At 32.9% G+C, this 6,984-nt stretch overlaps 2 long non-coding RNA genes across 3 annotated transcripts; both read right to left on the minus strand.

Annotated features, from left to right (window-relative positions):
* Positions 1-916: 916 nt before the first annotated feature.
* LOC139432632 (uncharacterized) lies at positions 917-1,309 on the minus strand. The gene is made up of 3 exons (XR_011642372.1): positions 1,242-1,309; positions 1,119-1,187; positions 917-1,064 (listed from the first exon to the last, which is right to left on the minus strand). It is a non-coding gene; the product is annotated as an uncharacterized lncRNA (long non-coding RNA).
* Positions 1,310-5,023: 3,714 nt separating this feature from the next.
* Positions 5,024-6,706, minus strand: LOC111421136 (uncharacterized). 2 transcript variants are annotated; one of them, XR_011642331.1, is made up of 3 exons: positions 6,228-6,706; positions 5,953-6,163; positions 5,024-5,870 (listed from the first exon to the last, which is right to left on the minus strand). It is a non-coding gene; the product is annotated as an uncharacterized lncRNA (long non-coding RNA). The 2 variants fall into 2 exon arrangements; XR_011642330.1 differs by having other exon boundaries at positions 5,953-6,706.
* Between the last annotated feature and the right edge of the window lie 278 nt (positions 6,707-6,984).

The following is a 6,984-nucleotide window of genomic DNA, read 5'->3' on the forward strand; positions in this document are numbered from 1 at the left end:
TCTAATCAACATTTCTTGAGGAATACGAGCAATCTCTTCTTGAATCGTTTGTCGTAGGGCTGGCAGAGTCCTCGGACGATATTTGTAAACTTCAGCCTTAAGAAACCCCTATACAAAAAAATCACAGGGAGTAAGGTCTGGAGATCGTACTGGCCAGTGGATGTCTCCGCGTAAAGACATCAAGCGTTCTAGGAACAGCTGCCTCAGTTCTTGAAAAGATCTCCTGGTTGTGTGAGCAGTGGCCCAGTCCTGCTAAAGCCACACATCCTGTTGAATCTGTATCCCTTGGAATCGTGGTGCCATAAAAGTTTGAAGCATTTGAATGTATCGATCGGAGTTATCGGGCCGAGGATCCCGATACTGTTAATCACTCACCACACTTTTCATGGAGTTCCCGATGGTTTTGTGCACTCCAATAACGGTAACTTCCGAACTCGCATTCAGCAATGCATTGATAACGAAGGAAAACACTTGAGCGATATACTGTTCAAAAAAGAAACTTGTAAAACATAATAACGTAACTTCTCATTCTGTAGATTCCATTCGTGTTAATACAGTTTCGTTAATTTGTACCATCTGCTTTTTATTCAACCTTCAAATTAGGGACGGAGTTTTACCGCACCCTGCTATGGCAATAGCCAGAACTGTTATTGCATGTTATTGGCAATAATCTTACCACCAGTACACGTTTGTTATCAAGAAATGTTTGGCTTCCGTGCCATGTTCGATTATTGCCGAAGACATACCAACGTGATTTTTACCTAGCGATGATTTTTAATTTGATATATTTGTCTCTTACAGTCGAAATTTTTTATTCAAATAAATTTTCGATGTAAGATTTTAAGAATGAGGATAAAATAAAATATTACACATTAATTATATTTTTTAATAAAAACCTTTTGCACAAAAATATTACCGTATAAAAATCTTGATAATTTATATTGGTTGGCAATTTTCTGTTGGATTAGACTTGTACAACTTCAAATTACATTTCTTAACACCTTCTAAACTATTTAAATCAAACGGTTTCGGATTTATAACTCTTGTATATACCTCCAATATATCTAGAGAAAAAGATAAATTTATACAAATTAATTAACTTATTTTTCAATACAAACTATTCTCAACGTTGTATAACACTGCATAACTTTTCGAATCAGAGTCAACTATTATTATGGTTTTCTCTTCTGCAAATAAATAGTAAATTAAATTAATATTTAAGTCATGAAATGAATACAAACTATGTTCTGGAATATAAATTGCACTGTTATTATAATTTCGAACGATGTACTTAAAAGTTTTTGCGTATTTTTCCCTAAAATACAAATTTATAAGATTTTGCATCAAATTAACCGCTTAATCTTAATCACATACTCTCCTTTTCTAGCTGACTCTGTAATTTCAAGACTATCTGGTGTAATTTGATGAAAAGAACGTTTTACGCAACAATTATTACATTCGATATTTGAAGCGTACAAATAATAATTTTCAGCGGCAACAAACTAAAATTATAACCAATTTTGACAAAATAATAACACACCATTTAGCTGATTACTTCTTGTTCGCCTTCTATAGAAAATGGAGTTGGGGAAGGATCCACACAATTAATGGCATATTCCGTTTTTACACTAATAAAAAACGTTACGAACACTAAAAAATTGAAAATGACGGTCATGATTTGGTGTTGTGTATTCTTGAAATAAAATCTGAAGCGATATTTATACTCAGCAGCATTTGAGTATAAATTTAATATTAAAATTATTTTGTTGACCAGTTTTTTAGTGAATTAAAAATCGCCATTAATTAAAAATGAATTAATATTTCTTTCAACGAAAACAAGAATTACGTAATATTTTAATTTTGAATTTGAAAATCATATCCATTATCTTAGGTTTGTGGCAAATGTAAAATCGATTATAACAGCTATTTCTCTCTAAAATCTATTTTAACTTAGGATTAATAACGTGTTAGGGCTTGAATAAATGATGTTGAAATTAGTTTCTCGGAGAATCTTACTTTATCAGATTAATTTTAAAACAAATATTTCTTGAAGTAACTACGTACTTTTAACTAAGCAACTAACTCAATTACCTGTTGTTTAACTCGATTCAAATAAAAAGATAATTACCTGTTGAAGTTTCGGGAAACTATTTTATTTTCTTGGATTTCTCCATTTTCTGCGGATTAGTAACAACGTTCGAGAGTCATTAACGTGGAAAATTTTCCCACAAATATTTACTAGAATATTAATGATGAGGTGTGTCTAAACTCGTATATCATATGCAACTCGGTGTTTGAGACATATATGATTCATTGCTGTTAACTACTAAGTAACAATCCATTAATAATTCTTAATACTCTCGTAATCTAACTTGTACGAAACGAATATTTTTCAGTTCTCGGTTTATTTATTTTATTAATTTTGAAATATGCGGAATCTACAGAATATATTAAGTAGAACCCAATGAAAGTATCCAAAAATATAACATTTATAAATTATAAAGAAATATGGGCGACAAATTCAATGCAAGAAAAACAGCAGAATAAAAAATTCAATAAAAACAATACAAAACCGATTTCTTTTTATACGAAACCAACGAGCTATCGAAAAGGTCAACCCTTGAACAATATCTGTTAAACAGAAATTTTAGGGTGTAACTTAGAGTGGTGTTGTACTATTGTTGGTTAAAGTTTAAAGAAGTTCTAAATTGGATTTTACTTTTTGAAGGTATTTACAACTGGTTTAAAAGTAATTAGTTCTGGATGGTAAAGTTTTTAAAGTACGAAAAGTATTAAAAAACTTTAAAATGGTTGGTGAAGGACAAAAAAAACAATTTCTCTTTATTCATATAACAAATTAGAGAATAAATAAAAGAAAATTCGATAAATTAATAAATCCGTTTATTGTAATTCTTTGTTAGCAGTTGTACGTTAACCTCAATTCCCAAAAGATTCCAGCTGGGGCATTTCAGTAAGATCGTAAATGCAGCTCAAATACGAAGCGATGAAAGCTTTTTAAAAAATCCATCCCAGATAACGATATTTGCAAAGTTGATATTGCACTTTGCAAACAATGACCGCTTGTGGCTGAAGGCAAACGTATCACAAATTCGTCTTTTAGAAGGTGTGACAATAAGTATGGGTTGAAAATTGATCTTCCTATCTTCCCAATTCAAATTTAATTCTAAACGTGAATAATTCCTTTTGTACAGCCCCAGAATATGCACTTATAGTTGCCAACTGGTGTCTCTTCCATTATAAAGAGAGAAAAACTCTACATTGCGACTCTTTGTCTTTGGAATAGGAGTGTAGGATTCGGAGTGGCTTAAACGTAATAAAGATAAAATCTTGTTAATATCACTTAACAACTCAAAATAGGTAATAGACGACGCTTAGAAGCAAGGGATCTCGACCAATCTTAGTGGTGTTAGATGGTTTTTGGCATAACCTCTCAAAAGCAGCAACACCTCTGATGTATCTGGATGTGATGATGTACTAAAAGTAGTTTAATGCAACCGGTATCATATTAGGGCTGAAACTTCGACGCATTAATAAAATCTATGATAAAGAAATACGTGTCCAGTTCTTGCTTCAGCATAGAGCATAAAGAAGGATAACCTAACAGTTGTACAATAACTAGTTGTATAGTTACCTGGTTACGCTATATCATTAATTGTAAAAATAAAATGGTTACGATGGCATCAATCTTCCTCACAGGGAGTTGTAAGACTTGTTACTGATACCGGGGGAGGTAACTGTAAATTTATCATCGGCTGTGACTCTAATTCAACTGGTTAGGGTATCGCATCAGTAGTATTTTAGATATACTTAATTGAGGTTTAGATTCAGGGCCAAATTCATAAACGTCACCAAAAGTGACACTTAACCTAAACTAACACTAACCTAAAATATTACTAACTTTAGGGTTAGTGGAATTTAAGTGTCACTCTCCCTAAAGTTTGGTATTCATAAAGAGTCACTAACGTTAGTGTGCAATTAGGGAAAACGTCATAAGTTTCATAACAATCGATGACGTTTTGTTGACGTTATGGAACCAAAACGAACCTTTATGAGCGCGGACGAAAAAAGAATTTTGTTAGATTTGGTGGGTAAATATAATGATATTGAATGCAAAAAGTCAGATTGCGTATCGACTTCAAAAAAGAAAAAATCCTGGGAAAATCTTACCGAAGAATATAATTCTATGGCTGAAACAACCTTTGTAAGTTAAATTTTTCTACTAATTTTAATTTATTTCTTAACGTGTGTCTCTTTTGAATGACAGCGTACATTGGAGCAACTTAGAAAATGTTGGGAAAACATCAAAGCTAGAAGGAAGAAAGAATTAGCCGCTGAAAAGAAGGCAAGAAGGCTACAGGAGGTGGATTATTCGTTCCAATCCCAGATGATGATGCGGTTGACGCTGTCTTAAATGCTGTTGATATTGAACTGTCGGAAGCTATTGATAGTGAAACTTGTACAGCTGGTGGTAGTACGGAGTATAATTTAGATAGAAATAATGTACTCCAACCAGTTGTCGTCGAGCACGCTCTAGCCCTGAACCCAGCAAGTGCTTGCTTTTAAAAGTAATTATTTTAACCTTTATATTGAATTTATTTCTCAAAGATACTCCGACAGTGCACCACCGCATATCAGTAATCCCGAGGGTCCGGAGCAGTCGAGGGAAGGTTGCCAGCGCCTTAGAAGAGGAGGCCGAGATGAGGTTGAAGAGATTAAGGCAACAAAGAATTAATGACAACGAATTGCATAAGGCACAAATGAAAGAAATAGAAGAAAGAAGACAGCAGGCAGCAGAATTGCATGAGATAAATAAGGAGAAATTAAAATTAGAAATTGAATTATTAAAAAAAGAAATTAATAAGTAATAAATTTAATTAAATAAACTTATCTTTGCATTACCTCTACATTATTATTTCTAATACAATACATGGAAACGATAATAGTATAGAACATCTTTAATAATTAGAGACTTTAAAAAAATATATTTAGAAAGTCAAGGAAATGTAATCAAAATTAATATATTATGAAAGGTACAAAGGTACACAAACTAAAAATTATTACATGAAATGTCTTTGTATGAAAGCCTTCCTTATTATATTCCCTCTTCAACGATCCACGGCAGGAAGAACTGGCACAATACGTTCTACATTTATTATTCATTATTATTTATTAATTTCATTATTATTGGGGATTTCTTCCCCAATATCCTGCGCAATATTATGCAACACTGCTGTAGCAGCAATAATCCTTGTTACATTTTTTATGTTACATTGTAAGGCTCCAGTTAGGCACCGAAACCGTCCTTTCCAAACGCCAAACGTTCTTTCTACAACGTTTCTGGTACGAACATGTGCTATATTATATCGTTGTTCAGGTGGTGTCTGTGGATTTAAAATGGGAGAATATAAAAATTAATTTTGCTGGTAGGCACTGTCGCCCAACAATATTCCAGTTAATAGCTTCGATTCAAATTTCATAGCCACAGCGCTGCTATTAAATATCCTGCTATCGTGTGCAGACCCAGGCCATCTTATAACAATATCAAAGATTTTCAAAGTTGGTCCAGCCACGACCTGAACATTTAAGGACATAAATCCCTTCCTGTTTCTAAATATTTCGGCATTGGCACCTCCCGGACTTTTAATTTCTATGTGAGTCCCGTCAACACACCCTACAACTCCAGGAAAACCTCCAATTTCGAAAAATTTTCGTCGTAGGTTGGTTTTTTCGGCTTCACTGCTTGGAAAATTCACATATTTTCCAATATTTCTTGCCAGTAATTCCAACACCTCATTTATTATTCGGCAAGTGGATGTCTGGCTGATGTGCGCTAAATCCCCACATATCCTCTGTAAGTACAAGATGTAATAATATGCTAAACTTGTCCTCTACCTTTATACTATAATTATAAAAGATGTCTTTTATAATAACCTGATAACTTCCACTTGCATAAAACCGAAGAGCGGTACAAAGTTTTATGATGGGTGGAATTGGCAAGCCACGATTTGTTGTAGCAACGTCTCTTGGGTAAACCAATGGTAATAATATATTTTGGATTATGTCACGACCAAACCGAAAACGTTGTATCAACTCTTTTTGGCGGTAGGACTCCAAAGGATTTCCGACATCTCTTAAAATTATTCTAATAACGAATTTATGATGTGTATTAGCTATTTATGTGTATATAAATTATGTTATTTACTTACCTTGGTGCACGATCATGGCAAAAAACATCTTCAGCGTGTTCAATAAATTTTACTAATAATAATTCTATTCTATTATCCATTTTGATAGATGTAAAGAATGAATTTATAACGAAAGAATAAGTAATAATCAAAACTATAATAATCGTAACTAATAACTAACAATCAAATTTATAAAAACAACACAACTAACAATGATAATCTAATAAACGCGAGTAATCACAACTGCTTTCTTCGGAATTTATGATAGCAAATCTATAAAAAACGAATTAAGACAACAGCAAAATGACAGTTAGGGTTAGATTAGTGCTCGCGATTGCGCACTCAAATTTTACTCACTTTTCTCTAAATCTTTAACCTATAGTTAGAAAAAAGTTAGTCACTAATTAGTCCCTAACTGTTCTTGAATACCAAAATTAGTGCCTAACCTCAACTTAGTGTGAGTTTAGGGTGAGTGTCACTTTAGTGACGTTTATGAATTTGGCCCTCAATCTTTATTGCTAATGAGATAAAGTGGTTATCAATGTTACCCTAACATCAATGACTATCTATGACTCTTTCAATCCATAACTATAGGGTTTTAGACAATTTCAATGCCAAAAATATTGGTGAAAATCTAAAAACTACTCCGAAAGAACAGATTCGATAAATTCAGACCAATGCTATTTTGGGGATTGAACAGTATTGGGTTATATTATTAACCATTACAAATCTGAGAAGTTGAAAACCACACAACCTCTGTAAGCAACTGATTAATTCT

This window comes from Onthophagus taurus, chromosome 1, assembly GCF_036711975.1.
Source record: "Onthophagus taurus isolate NC chromosome 1, IU_Otau_3.0, whole genome shotgun sequence".
Taxonomy (NCBI): domain Eukaryota; kingdom Metazoa; phylum Arthropoda; class Insecta; order Coleoptera; family Scarabaeidae; genus Onthophagus; species Onthophagus taurus.